The sequence below is a fragment of the Lissotriton vulgaris genome, chromosome 7 (assembly GCF_964263255.1).
Source record: "Lissotriton vulgaris chromosome 7, aLisVul1.2, whole genome shotgun sequence".
NCBI lineage: Eukaryota > Metazoa > Chordata > Amphibia > Caudata > Salamandridae > Lissotriton > Lissotriton vulgaris.
This window is the reverse complement of record NC_141695.1, coordinates 28,500,965-28,517,051: the sequence shown is the minus strand read 5'-3', so window position 1 is coordinate 28,517,051 and position 16,087 is coordinate 28,500,965.

Genomic DNA, 16,087 nt, shown 5'->3' with positions numbered 1-16,087 from the left:
TCAATAAACCTTGGCATGTATATAATACATATTTAAACTTTATAGAAACACACATTCATTGGATGATGTAATCAGTGGTGTCATCAGTGATGTCATCAGTGATGTCATCAGTGATGTCACTGACCATGTCATGAATGATATATTATGTGACATCATCAGCAGTGCATTGAGGGGGAGTGAGTTATAGTTAGCTGAACTAACTATAACGGGGGAATTTCTATGATTTTGTACGAGTACAATGTCCAACTAACTATAACGTCCCTGAAACCTATGGTTTTTTCAGTAAAAACAGAAAAGAAAAAAAAAAATATATATATATATATATATAAGCATCACTTTGGAAGAGGCCGCTGCCTCGGCAGTTCGTGACTTCACGACGGAGTGCGTTTCACTGCATTCGATTCTCGGCAAGCAGGACTTTTCGCTGGAAGGGGTAACGAAAAGCGGGGACCCAGGGAGGCTTCAAGACTTCATTTCGCCTGATATCACGCGCCTTGCCCTGCAGGACACCACCACTTGGTTTAACATTTTACCTCCCCACTTACCACCAGCCCAGGGATGTTGAATTCTGGGAATTGCAGTACCTACCGTGTTGCCTCAGGTGGAAGATCACATGGTTGGGGGAGGTGCCTGCTCTTTATCACGAGAGCACTGCAGGAACATTCTGAGCGGAGGCGAATTCGTGATGTTGGTGAGCAGCAGGCATCCGATGAAGGCGTCACAGCCGAAATGCATTATGCCCTAACTGCCGTCCATTAAAGCCTTTCCCTGGATTCCTCGTGTGTGGCTGCTTCCTTCTGCATTGTGGAGGGGTTCCTGGCATATTTCCACGTCGGTCAGAGGCGTGTCAAGCAGTCCCGTTACTAAAGTTGGCTGACAGCTCTGGCGTCTGCAGCAGCAGTTCTCCTTTCTCCATGGTAATGGAATCAAGTCAGTCCACCTGAAAGCATCAGTTTGGCAGAGGCCGCTGCCTCGGCAGTTCGTGACTTCACGACGGAGTGCGTTTCACTGCATTCGACTCTCGGCAAGCAGGACTTTTCGCTGGAAGGGGTAACGAAAAGCGGGGACCCAGGGAGGCTTCAAGACTTCATTTCGCCTGATATCACGTGCCTTGCCCTGCAGGACACCACCACTTGGTTTAACATTTTACCTCCCCACTTACCACCAGCCCAGGGATGTTGAATTCTGGGAATTGCAGTACCTACCGTGTTGCCTCAGGTGGAAGATCACATGGTTGGGGGAGGTGCCTGCTCTTTATCACGAGAGCACTGCAGGAACATTCTGAGCGGAGGCGAGTTCGTGATGTTGGTGAGCAGCAGGCATCCGATGAAGGCATCACAGCCGAAATGCATTATGCCCTAACTGCCGTCCATTAAAGCCTTTCCCTGGATTCCTCGTGTGTGGCTGCTTCCTTCTGCATTGTGGAGGGGTTCCTGGCATATTTCCACGTCGGTCAGAGGCGTGTCAAGCAGTCCCGTTACTAAAGTTGGCTGACAGTTCTGGCGTCTGCAGCAGCAGTTCTCCTTTCTCCATGGTAATGGAATCAAGTCAGTCCACCTGAAAGCATCAGTTTGGCAGAGGCCGCTGCCTCGGCAGTTCGTGACTTCACGACGGAGTGCGTTTCACTGCATTCGACTCTCGGCAAGCAGGACTTTTCGCTGGAAGGGGTAACGAAAAGCGGGGACCCAGGGAGGCTTCAAGACTTCATTTCGCCTGATATCACGCGCCTTGCCCTGCAGGACACCACCACTTGGTTTAACATTTTACCTCCCCACTTACCACCAGCCCAGGGATGTTGAATTCTGGGAATTGCAGTACCTACCGTGTTGCCTCAGGTGGAAGATCACATGGTTGGGGGAGGTGCCTGCTCTTTATCACGAGAGCACTGCAGGAACATTCTGAGCGGAGGCGAGTTCGTGATGTTGGTGAGCAGCAGGCATCCGATGAAGGCGTCACAGCCGAAATGCATTATGCCCTAACTGCCGTCCATTAAAGCCTTTCCCTGGATTCCTCGTGTGTGGCTGCTTCCTTCTGCATTGTGGAGGGGTTCCTGGCATATTTCCACGTCGGTCAGAGGCGTGTCAAGCAGTCCCGTTACTAAACTTGGCTGACAGTTCTGGCGTCTGCAGCAGCAGTTCTCCTTTCTCCATGGTAATGGAATCAAGTCAGTCCACCTGAAAGCATCAGTTTGGCAGAGGCCGCTGCCTCGGCAGTTCGTGACTTCACGACGGAGTGCGTTTCACTGCATTCGACTCTCGGCAAGCAGGACTTTTCGCTGGAAGGGGTAACGAAAAGCGGGGACCCAGGGAGGCTTCAAGACTTCATTTCGCCTGATATCACACGCCTTGCCCTGCAGGACACCACCACTTGGTTTAACATTTTACCTCCCCACTTACCACCAGCCCAGTGATGTTGAATTCTGGGAATTGCAGTACCTACCGTGTTGCCTCAGGTGGAAGATCACATGGTTGGGGGAGGTGCCTGCTCTTTATCACGAGAGCACTGCAGGAACATTCTGAGCGGAGGCGAGTTCGTGATGTTGGTGAGCAGCAGGCATCCGATGAAGGCGTCACAGCCGAAATGCATTATGCCCTAACTGCCGTCCATTAAAGCCTTTCCCTGGATTCCTCGTGTGTGGCTGCTTCCTTCTGCATTGTGGAGGGGTTCCTGGCATATTTCCACGTCGGTCAGAGGCGTGTCAAGCAGTCCCGTTACTAAAGTTGGCTGACAGTTCTGGCGTCTGCAGCAGCAGTTCTCCTTTCTCCATGGTAATGGAATCAAGTCAGTCCACCTGAAAGCATCAGTTTGGCAGAGGCCGCTGCCTCGGCAGTTCGTGACTTCACGACGGAGTGCGTTTCACTGCATTCGACTCTCGGCAAGCAGGACTTTTCGCTGGAAGGGGTAACGAAAAGCGGGGACCCAGGGAGGCTTCAAGACTTCATTTCGCCTGATATCACGCGCCTTGCCCTGCAGGACACCACAACTTAGTTTAACATTTTACCTCCCCACTTACCACCAGCCCAGGGATGTTGAATTCTGGGAATTGCAGTACCTACCGTGTTGCCTCAGGTGGAAGATCACATGGTTGGGGGAGGTGCCTGCTCTTTATCACGAGAGCACTGCAGGAACATTCTGAGCGGAGGCGAGTTCGTGATGTTGGTGAGCAGCAGGCATCCGATGAAGGCGTCACAGCCGAAATGCATTATGCCCTAACTACCGTCCATTAAAGCCTTTCCCTGGATTCCTCGTGTGTGGCTGCTTCCTTCTGCATTGTGGAGGGGTTCCTGGCATATATATATATATATATATATATATATATATATATATATATATATATATATATATATATACACATATATATATATATATTACCTACTGGCCGTCGCCAGTAGGTATATATAGTTAGGATTTTTTCTCTATGGGACTTTTGAAAATTCTTTGTCTAATAACTTTGGCGTTTGTGGACGGAATTGGCTGACATTTTCAGGAAAATGGCACATTTTGTTTTTCTAAGCAGCTCCTGAAAATTTGGGGGGGTTTCGTCAAGGGGGGGCCGAGAAAAAAGGGGGGTCCCAAAACACGTTTTTAACATTGAGTTTTCCATAGGGCGTTTGGCCTCACTTTTAGCTCGAACGGCTGAATGGATTTGCACGAAACTTGGCAAAATTGTAGGGACTGTTAGCCCGATGTGCCTTTGCTGGGTCTCAATATATGTGCTCCAGTGGATTTTGAGAAATTAACGTTTAAAAAAATGTATATATCTGTGACAGCGTCCCGGGTAGCGCTCCGGTTCGCGTTCTTTTCGCGTTACGGAACTTTGCGTAGCGAAGCTGATTGGCTCTCCGGTGTCTGTCAACATTCTAAACAGTCCAGAGCGGCCGCCATCTTGTCTCTCGGTAGGATCGAGAGACAAGAGGAGGAGAAAAACGAACAGGGAATTTAATGAAAGGGGGCAAGGTAGACCCCTCTTGACCCCCTAGGAATGATGTTGGGGTTATTAAAGGGTCCCGAGGGGAAAATAAAAAAAAATTGATTTTTCACGGTAGAAGCGCTTCCCGGTCCGCGAACCGGGTCGCGAACTGGTAGCGAAACGGGAATTCGCCATTTTGTGTTTCGGTTTAATTAAATTACAGGGTATAAGGGGGTACGGGAGACGTATCCTGACCCCTTATGTTTTCTGAGGGTGGCTGAGGAGGCTCATATATGTTGATACATGTCTTCCCGCGGCTGCGCGTGAGCGTTTTTTTTTTTTGCTGCGTGACGTCTGTTAACGTTCGATTCGATGGAAATCAGGAACTGTTGAGTAAATATTTTGTTAAAAATAATTGTTATAAATTAATCCTTATTGATAAACATTGTCTGCGCCATCTTGCCTTTTTTGCAATGCCACACTTTTGTTGAGCACGGCAGCCATTTTAGATGCCTTGACCAGACCCACTCTCTGCACGCCGCCGATCCTCAGCATGGCTCCCCACCCTCGCAAGCATCTCCCCCACACACTGGTCACCCCCGCTCTCTCTCTCATGCATGGGCCAGAAACCTCCTCCCATCTGCGCTGTTCTTCTCTGAGAATCACACCCTGTGCCCGCCCGACACCTCCCTTTCACCCTATTCACTACCGCACCCTCTGACACTCCTCTTCCTCTGTGTCCGATTGTCCAGGCCGGTCCCAGGCTATTACCTAGCCCTGCAGATGTAGTTTATGGCCCCAGCTGTAAAGAATCACTCCTCTTCAAAGGAGTTACAGTAGATCAAGGCCCCCACCCGATGAAATCCGTCACACCACACGCGTTCCTACTATCTGATAACCATCCTGTATTGTGCTTGGGGAGGGGATTCTCACTGTGAGGGTGTGTGGGTCCGAGCCTGAAGCGGAAGATTCCAGGGATGCCTCTTTGTACATCAAAGTTTTTACAATTATGTGTCACATTAAAAATATATAGCACTCCAACAAAGTAGTAGGATTATAAAACTTTAATAACTTATAAATATATACAACGCAGCAAAAACAGTAAATACATTTAAACATTTTTTTGAAAAAAGAAGCAACAATGGTCAGTAGCTGTGCTTTGTGCGAATAGTCCCAAGGCAGCACAACGTGCTGAGTTCTGGACGGCACCCAGGTGATGTTACCTGGGTGCCGCACTGGTTTTTGGTATCCTACAATGCAGCTCCGAAAAACGGCGTGGGGCGTCCCGGGGGTTGCGGGGGGAGGCCTCGTCAGTAGCGGTCTGTTGTGCGAATAGTCCCAAGGCAGCAGAACCCGCTGAGATGTGTATGGCACCAAGGTGATGTCCAGTAAGTTGCCGCACTGGTTTTGGTATCCTACAATGCTGCTCCAAAAAACGGCGTGGGGCGCACCGGGGGGGGGGGAGGCGGCGTGAACGGGCCTCCCCAGGTGGAGGCTCGTCTGCTGTAGTGGGGCGCCCCTTTACCGTTTCAGTTGCCATTCCGCCCGCTTTTGGTACACTGTGCTAAAATCCGCCATTCAGCTGAGTTGCTCCCACTCTTGCGGTGCAGCGATAGGCGGCTGCCACAGGACTCTCAAAATGGCGGCAGGCTCTTTCCTTTTTGGGCCTGGTCCACTAAAATGGCCCTGGGACACTTTGGAACTCGCACGCTTGTCTGCTAGGTCTTGGACCCCATTCTCGAAAGCGTCTCCTCAGCCTTGAAGATTCTACAAAAGTCTTGGGGGCCCCGACTCCTGCAGGCTTCCGGTGGGGAGCGGCTGCCATGATTGCTCACGGAATGACCACGACGGAGCCACGAGATGGTGGTGCTTTCATGCTGACGCCAGCTTCAGTCTGAAACATCCAGAAACAAGGTGGGGCTTTCATCGTTTGGGAAAAAAAATGTTTTAATCCAATGAAAAGTGTTATTTTTAGGTCATATGACCAAGCCTTCCATCATTAGGAAACCAAAAGTAAAATGAACCAATGAAAAGTTTTATAAACAAGTCACATGACCTGTTATGCGGCATAGGGCTATAAAAAGCGTAGAAAATCCTTTGGCACGTGAGGCGGCGTCAGTAGCGGACCGATGTGCAAATAGGCCGAAGGCAGCACAACGCGCCAAGATCCAGATGGCACCGAGGTGGTGTCCAGCAAGTTTCCGCACTGGTGTGGCCATCCTACAATGCTGCGCCGAAAGTCGGCGTGGGGCGCCCCGTTGGCCTGTGAGGTCGCGTCAGTAGCGGACCGATGTGTGAATATGCCGGAACCAGCACAAGGCGCCAAGATCCGGATGGCACCGAGGTGGTGTCATAGTTGAGAGTTCTGAGCAGCGCTTGTAACACTGTCTGAAGCTTATTTGCACCTGCTGCAGCTTCACTATTGCCCTGGTGTGGCCTAAGATCGCCCATGACATAGGCGGCCGGCTCCCGGGGTCCGGCGGAACTTTTTTCCTTTTCCTTTCTGCATCTTGTCCCACAATCCGTTTGACCTGAAGACACGACCAGGTCCCTGAATGTGTGCAGGGGGACGCTATTGATTGAATCAAAATGGCGGCTTCACACAAAGCTGACTCAAGCGTTGCTGCTGATGCTATACAGACAAAAACTGGTTTTCAGTTTGTACATTCTTCAGGATTTTTCCATCCAAGGCTGGTTGAGAGTTTGTAGAACAATGGCTTCAGATTTTCAACATACTACTCTTCAACATTCTTCCTAAATGTAACAATATGAGACTCACTAGGAGAACGGCTGTTTATCGTTCCTTTCAAAATGCTGCCAACAATATTTTCTGAATGGAAGACACCACAAGGCGCTGAGATCCGGTTGGCACCGAGGTGGTGTCCAGCAAGTTGGCGCACTGGTGTGGCCATCCTACAATGCTGCGCCGAAAGTCAGCGTGGGGTGCCCGAAGGGGGGGGGGAGGCGGCGCAAATGAGCCTCTCCCGCCTCTCCAGGTGGAGGCACTTCATCTGCAGTGGGGCGCCGAGATCCGGATGGCACGGAGGTGGTGTCCAGCAAGTTGCCGCACTGGTGTGGCCATCCTACAATGCTGCGCCGAAAGTCAGCGTGGGGTGCCCGAAGGGGGGGGGGGAGGCAGCGCAAACGAGCCTCTCCCGCCTCTCCAGGTTGAGGCACTTCATCTGCAGTGGGGCGCCGTCTAGCTGAGTTTCGCCCACTCTTGCTGCTACAGCGACAGGCGGCTGCAACAGGACTCTCAAAATGGCGGCCTGTTCTTTGGATTTGGGCCTGTTCCACTAAAATGGCCCTGGGACACCTTAGAACTCGGACGTTCGAATTTTTTTCCTTTCCTCCACATGCAAAAAAGGTAAATGCCCGGTACGTTACCTGCCTCATCTGCCACGATGTACTCTCCAGAGGAACCGAAAAAAAATATAGTTATGGTAATTATACCATGCATCGTCATATGGAGAGGTGGCACCGATTAATTATAGTGCTGCACAAATGAGAGATTTGGTGGACAACCCCCGACCTGCCAGTACATCCACCAATGAAGTTGCACTGACAGCATCAGAGGCAAGGGAAACGGTCCCAAATATTCAGAAGAACTTTGGAAAGATTAAAATGACATGTTTAGATTGTGGCAAATTAATTTCATGTGGACAGATGAGTGTTACTCTAATAAATAGAGCTTATGAACATCATCTATGTCGATGGTTGGTGGAGACATTTTGACTATATCCTGGACCTGCCCGGCCTCGCCCAAAATGGCGCCGGAATAAATGGGACTCGTAACTCCTTGTTGTGTACTGGTTGCACAACCTTGATATCACGAGATACGTATGCAGTTTTGAAGCACATGGCGGGCGGGGACGAGAATTGATTGAATATTTCGACATCCCTATTGATATTAAGTTCTGATGTGTTATTGATTACTGTACTATTGAAAGTTCGAATTAACGTCACCCATGGTACTTGTCCGCAAATGTATATCTAGGTAATTTTATTGTAAGTGGCCCTGTCGTATTTTAATTATAAAATGTACGTCCACCGATTCCGCAACTGTTAGACACCTTAGTTCTTGCAACCTAATGGCCCGCTCGTTACGTTCCTCTACAGTGTAAATGTCTCCTCATCATATACGATTCCAGTTTGCTCCGTGGCCGGCCCACGTGGTTATAGGCCCGTATTTGTATACTGACATTTTCACAATAAAGGTTTTTAAAACAAAACATGGTAGTAGTATTTACATTGGTTTCGTTTTGAATAATAGTCACTGTTTTCGAATCAGTAAAAGGCAAGTGAAATAAAGCAGTCCAATTACATGACGGATAAAAGGTATAATTCGCAGGAACGCAGTAAAGATAAATGGTCAAGGGCTGTTGTGTTTTCTACTCCTGCAACATAAAGTGATCGATAAGAATCTGATATTCAGGCGTATCGGCGACTAAGACAGCAGGCCGAGCCTCTTTTGCTCAACGGCTCCGTCATGGGACGAAGAAACGCCCTTTTTCTCGAAAAAGGAATATATTTTACTTGCAGGACAGTTGTAAATTTTCCGGGAAAGTACATTAGCCTGGAACATTATAACATATATGTTTAAGAAAAAATAATGTTCGAAAGCAATAAAAAGCGTAATTTTTAGGTCATATGACCAAGCCTTTCATCATTAGAATAACAAAAGTAAAATGAACCAATGAAAAGTTTTATTAACAAGTCACATGACCTGTTATGCTTACGTTACGCGCTGCGCGCCGCGCCCCATATCGCTTCCGGGAAGCTGCGCTTCGCGCACCGGAGCACTTCCGGATGCGCTAACGCGGCGCGTCATATGACGCATTACGCGACAACGCAGGTCCAGAATATAGTCAAAATGTCTCCACCAACCAGCGGTCGGAACACAACCCCTTTCAGCAGGCTAAATAGTTCTGTTAAATGACAACAGAAGGGACAGGCAACAAGAACCATCAGTCAAAGAGGGGAGGGCAAGTTCTTCTCTACCGGGTCACGTTGGGGCGCTACCGGAACTGATCGAATTGGTAGTCTACAGTGTTTCTGGATGTTTCAGACTAAAGCTGGCGTCAGCATGAGAGCACCACCATCTCGTAGCTCCGTCGTGGCCATTCCACGAGCTATCATGGCAGCCGCTCCCCACCAGAAGCCTCCGGGAGTCGGGGCCCCCAAGACTTTTGTAGAATCTTTAAGGCTGAGGGGACGCTTTCGAGAATGGAGCCCAAGCCCTAGCAGACAAGCGTCCGAGTTCCAAGGTGTCCCAGGGCCATTTTAGTGGACCACGCCCAAATCTGAAGAGCCGGCCGCCATTTTGAGAGTCCTGTGGCAGCCGCCTATCGCTGCACCGCAAGAGTGGGAGCAACTCAACTACATGGTGAGCGAGACGCTGTAGCCGCAAGAGCGGGCGCAACTCAGCTGGTTGCGTAAAGCGCTGGGGTGTAGCTGAGAAACCTCCAACTTGGGAGGTGGGGGAGGCTCGTTCGCGCCGCCTCTCCCTTTCAGTGCACCCCACACCGTTTCCTGGCGCAGGAATATGTGATGGTCGGACTAGGCCACCGCAGGACGTGTCTTCAGGTCAAACGGATTGTGGGACAAGGTCCAGAATGGAAGAGTCACCAAAAGGCAAAAAGTTCCGCTTGACCTCGGGAGCCGGCCGCCTTTGTCGGGGGCGATCTCAGGCCACACCAGGGCAACAAGACTTGGGGAGGGGGCCGGAGCCAAGTGCCCCCTCCGAGTCCGCGCCATCACACCGCCTCTCGGGGGCCTCCATCAAGCGGTTCAGGGAGGCACCGCATCACATTGTTTTCAAATGCAGTCAGGTCCAAAAACGGCCCCCACTTACTTTGAGAATAGTGAAGCTGCAGCAGGTGCAACTAAGCTTCAGACAGTGTTACAATTGCTGCTCAAAACTCTGAACTATTGATGCTTGACTGAGGCCAAGGAGATCAGAGTTCATGAGTTTCATGCTCGATCGATTGAGCTAGCCGGATCGGGCAACAAAAAGTATAAAATAGTTATGTAAATAGTTAGTTAATAAAATGTTTTACCCTGTTACTTTGCTGGTGTGTTGTATATATTTATAATATTTGCATACAGTTTATCGTTATTTTGGGCGGGGTGGGTGGCGGAGCCGAGCTGTCTTGCAGCCATCTTGGTGTGGAGCTCAGTTCATCTCACTAGTTTCGTATTTAAAATATAATTTTTTTTTTCGTATTTCGTATTTCGTATATAAAATCTGACCCATTTTTCCTCCAGTGTGGGGTTCCACAGGGCTCTTCATTGAGCCCTACGCTGTTTAACACCTACATGGCCCCCCTGGAGGATGTTGTAACTCCCTTTGGGATAAAAGCTGTATTATATGCCGACGACACCCAAATGGTTGTGTCTTTTTCCCTTGAAGGTGAAAAAATAAAAAACCTCCATGACTGCCTTGAGGGAATCTACGAGTGGATGTCTAAATCAAGGTTAAAACTCAATGGCTCCAAGACTGAGCTTATGCTGCTGGGTCACCAATTGTCACCTCTCCCGTCCGCCATGTGGCCTTCCTGCCTAGGTCCCCTTCCTCAACCCAAGACGGAACTAAAGAGTTTAGGCTTCTGGATAGAACAGGATTTATCTATGAAGACACAGGCCAAAAAAACTGCTGGCACCTGTGTCGGCCTACTCCGCTCAGCCAGGAAAATTCTCCCTCTACTCCCTGCACAATCTCAAAAACTACTTATACAGGGACTAATACTATCGAGGTTAGATTATAGTAACGCCCTCTTCCTGGCAGCCCCAGAGGCCACCTTTAATGTTCTCCAAAGAACACAGAATGCCGCTGCTCGGATGCTGACAGGAACACCTCGGAGACTTTCTGCCAAACCAGCACTAAAAGCACTCCATTGGCTGCCGATTCGAGAAAGAGTTATATTTAAGGCCCTATGCACCACCCATAGGGCCCTGCAAAACCTAGGTCCACCAATGCTGAAGACCATGATATACCCTTACAAACCCAACAGGCCCCTCCGCTCCTCTCAAAGGAACCTGGCTACGGTCCACAGAGCAAAGAAAGCCCGCACTGGAGGACGCCGCTTTTCGGTTACAGCCGCTACTCTTTGGAACGCGCTTCCAACTCAGCTTCGGGCCGAACCCAACTACATGAAGTTCCGAAAACTACTCAAAACGCACCTCTTCCCACAATAAAACTTCTTTTTCTTTCTTTCCCTTTTCCCCTCCCCTTTTCCTCACCTCAGCTGTATATGCAATCTCAGCGCTGGGACGCTCACGGGCAGCCATGCGCTATACAAATCCTGCTTTCATTTCATTTCATTCATTTCATTTCTCATGAGGGGTTGTTTCTAATGTTTCTATTTTAGCGAGGTCAAAAAGAGATCCCATTTGTGGCCTACTGATTTTGCTCGATTCCTTTTGTTTTTTTAAATGATTTCTCACTATCTGCAAAGACTAAACAGAGTATTGCGACTCTGTGCTTGTTTGTAAATAGAGAATGAATCAAAGAGAACCAATTCTAAAACAGTAAATGCTTGGATAACAATCAATCAAATGGAGAGAGATGCAGGCACGATGGATTAGAACGGGGGCAAAGGCCTGCGTTCCCTACCCTTCACTATCTGCAAAGAGAGAATACTCCTAAAAGAAAAGAAGGGGGGGGCAGCGTTCAAAGCACATCAGCGTGCATAAACACGAAAATGTTTTTACCTACCACGTACTTCACATTTTAAAGCTTTTGATATTTGCTATTAAAAAACCATTGAAATTCACTGAAAAAACCATAGGTTATAGACCATATATAGTTAGGAATTCGCATTTACAAAACCTTGAAAATTCACTGAAAAAACCATAGGTTATAGACCATATATAGTTAGGGATTAGCATTTACAAAACCTTATTTTACTCGCACAAAACCATTGAAATTCGCATATATAGTTAGTTGCGCTAACTATATATCGCGCACCCGCAATCCACTGCTGATGATGTCACATATTACATCATTCATGACATGGTCAGTGACATGTCATGAATGATGGTGACCCCCTAAGTGTCTATTTTCAAAAACAAAAAATATTCCTAAAAAATCGTCTGTATGACTTAAACACATTCTTTCAACTGTTTACAGGAGATGCACCAGTGCTGGATCTAGGATCCACTACTGAGTAGGAAAAAGTAACGCTAACACTACTTACCTGCTAAGTGAATTTTCTGCCATAGGATAACATTGGTGATTCTATGTGAAAAAATTTCTGTCAACTTTTAAAATGCAATAATATTCCTTAAAAATCACTACTGTAACCAAAACGCTTTTACTCAACTGTTTACAGGAGATGTCCAAGGACTGAATCTAGGATCCAGTCCTGTGGTTAGAAAAGTAATCCATAAAGTAACTAATTGCATTTGACTAGAAATTCACATTGAGTTCAATGTTGCATTGTGTTTGAAATTGTGTTGCCCATTGCAACAACTGTAATTACTGTACTGAAAATTCTATTGCCTATTTGCAAAGTATTTAAACTAAAGTAAGTCATTCTGAGAAAGTATATTTTGTACTGTAACGTATAATGCAATTATAATGTAATTAAAAAAATATAATATCTAAAAATAAATACTTTACAAAATGTAGTGAATCAGTATAAAAAAAATCAGTATAACAATAATACATTAAAAATTGACATTTACAAAACCTTTGAAATTCACTGAATAAAACATAGGTTTGAGACATGTTATAGTTAGGAATTAGCATTTAAAAAACCTTTGAAATTCACTGAAAACAAGATAGGTTTCAGGCTTGATATAGTTAGGAATTAGCATTTAAGAAAACCTTCGAAATTCACTGAAAAAACCATAGGTTTCAGGCCTGATATAGTTAGGAATTAGCATTTTAAAAACCTTAGAAATTCACTGAAAAAACCATAGGTTTTAGGGGTGTTATAGTTAGCTGGACATTTCACTCGTACAAAACCACAGAAATTCCTCCGATATAGTTAGTTGTACTAACTACATCTCGCGCACCCGCAATCCACTGCTGATGATGTCACATATTACATCATTCATGACATGGTCAGTGACATCACTGATGACATCTCAAATGACATCACTGATGACATCATCCACATGACAATCAGATACACCTCATCATACACTAGTATAACTTTTCATCACTCACTTTGAAATACAGCTTGCCATATTTTAAACCATTGACACACCAATACAAGTTTCTAAATACCCACTCAGTGATTCCTGGATCTATACACACATCTAATCACTTATCTATAGATTCACTCATACATGCTGTCAATGATGAATAAAACACTAACAAATATACTTTTACACCTATATTGACATTACACACCAGCACAGATCCTAATCACTTATGAAGTCATCCTACTCACTTATGCCAACAATGGATCATACTTATTTTTACTTAGCTACACACTTATACAAACACAACTTCATCTATTCATATAGATAGTAACTCATACTTAGTGTGTTATAAAATCACTATTACACGTATACAGTTATCCATACAGTCACTCATACAATCACTGAGTCTTATGTATACTTATTTATATACAACAACTTACACATACACTGGCTTTTATTTTTCTAGTTTGTTGGACATGTACCATTTAGACATATATTTGCTCATCACCACACCCATAAAGATATTCACTCACCCAAACAACTTATAACATGTAGTTTTAACTTCATATACCTACTGAATCAGCCATCAGACAGCTGTCTCATGCCGCACATATGCTTCTCATCAGTTCAAAGTGATATATTTTATCAAACTGACTTTTCAGTAACTGAATATTAATTGCACAATTGTTTTTTTTCATTTTCTTTTTTTAATCTAGTTATTTTAGTCTTGTAAACTCCTCATTTATTGTAACCTTGATTTTATTGTTATGTGCTATATGCAAGGTTTTAATTAATCAAGCATAATAAATTACTTACTTACTAAATCAACTATTCACACATCTTTGGGCTGTCACATACCCCCCACTGAACCACACACACATTCACTCTCCCATACAAATACTCAGTTAACTAATCAATAAATAATATAGACTCACACATAGCTAGTAACCAACTTGTGCAGCAGTTTACACAACAACTGACAAAGTGATACAGATATTCACACAGTTTAGTCACAATATATTTAGCGAGACACTATAAATTAGTCAAGTAAACAGTCAATACCACTGCTACTAAATCCTCCATCCAGATATTTCTATTTATATATCTACTCATTCTTCAATGCAAATTGCTATATATATAATACATATTTAAATAACGAACCAAACCACATTCACTGGATGATGTCATCAGTGATGTCATCAGTGATGTCACCTGCTGTACTACTGTTCCGCATATGCCTTCCTGTGAACAAGAGCACCGTGATGCTCAAAACGCGTAGGGTTGTAAGGCCTATTGTGTATCCCGTGCACGAGGAGCTGACCTGGTCGCCTGGCAAAATAAAGTATTGTGCACGCTGAGAGTGGGCCTCCAATTGTGGGTTCTTTGTCGTATGGAATATGTGCGGCCCTCCCAGGTCACGGAGAGCCCACACCGCGGAAGAGCGGGTCTTGTGCTGATACACTATCAATGCCGAAGGAACAGAGTGCTGTTTTGCTGAAGGTGAATACGGCATGGCAGAGATTTGGTGTGCAAATTGACAACCTAGTGGGGTTTAAAATTATGGTAAAGGAACTTTGGCAGTGGCACCTACTACAGGAGTATCTATCATAAGAAACTGCAAGTACCACTATGCTTTGCGCTGCAACGCCCTGTGGGCGGAACTATGTTTTAAATGAACTCACCTGCTATACTGCTGTCGTATGGAATATATATATATATATGTATATATATATATATATATATATATATATATATATATATATATATTCACTGAAAAAAACCATAGGTTTCACACCAGTTATAGTTAGGAATTAGCATTTAAAAAACCTATGAAATTCACTGAAAAAACCATAGGTTTCACACCAGTTATAGTTAGGAATTAGCATTTTAAAAACCTATTAAATTCACTGAAAAAACCATAGGTTTCACACCAGTTATAGTTAGCTGGAAATTTTACTGACATAAAACCATTGAAATTCCACGTTATAGTTAGTTGGACTCACTATAACTTGCGCGCCTGCAATGCACTGCTGATGACGTCACATATTACATCACTCATGACATGGTCAGTGACATCACTCATGACATCACTGATGACACCATCCAGTGAAGGTGTGTCTTTCTAAAAAATAAATATGTTTTATATATGTATTTGTAAAGGTTGATGGAAGAATAAATGGTAAAATATGTGTTTAAATGGATGTTTATGTTTATTATGTTTCAAATAAATAAATTGTTTGATTAACTGCCTTATTAAGTGTATTTTAGTGAATACATATATTAGCGAGTAACTTTTAAATATTGAAATGTATGTATCAGTGTTTCACTTTGTGTATAAGTGGCTGCATGGGTTGGTGACTGACTCACTGTTTGTATGTGTTTTGAAGACAGCATATGTGCAGGACTGTATGGGTGGATGAGTGTGTATATGTGTGTGTTAGTGAGTGAATGACTGTCTCACTAGTGTCTTTATCAGTAACTACAAATAAATGGATGTTCCATAGTTTATTTGCATGTGTGATTATGTGTGTGAGTAACTTTTGGATGACTGTCGGTGTGTAACAGGATGTATAGGTGTATCACTACTTATGATGAGTGAGTATATGTATGAATGACTATATAGAACTGTTGGTGAATGAGTGGATGTGTATATAGATGGTGGTATTACTGAATTGGTTGTTGTAACTGGTATGGGTATCTCCATTTTTTTGAAAATTTTAGTTTCTATATTTGAATATGTGTTTCAAGGGTTACATTACACTGTAAGGAGGTCTGTCACTCTGTCACAAGGATGGTGTCATCAGTGATGTCATGAGTGATGTCACTGACCATGTCATGAGTGATGTAATATGTAACGTCATCAGCAGTGCATTGCAGGCGCGCAAGTTATAGTGAGTCCAACTAACTATAACGTGGAATTTCAATAGTTTTATGTCAGTAACATTTCCAGCTAACTATAACTGGTGTGAAACCTATGGTTTTTTCAGTGAATTTAATAGATTTTTAAAATGCTAATTCCTAACT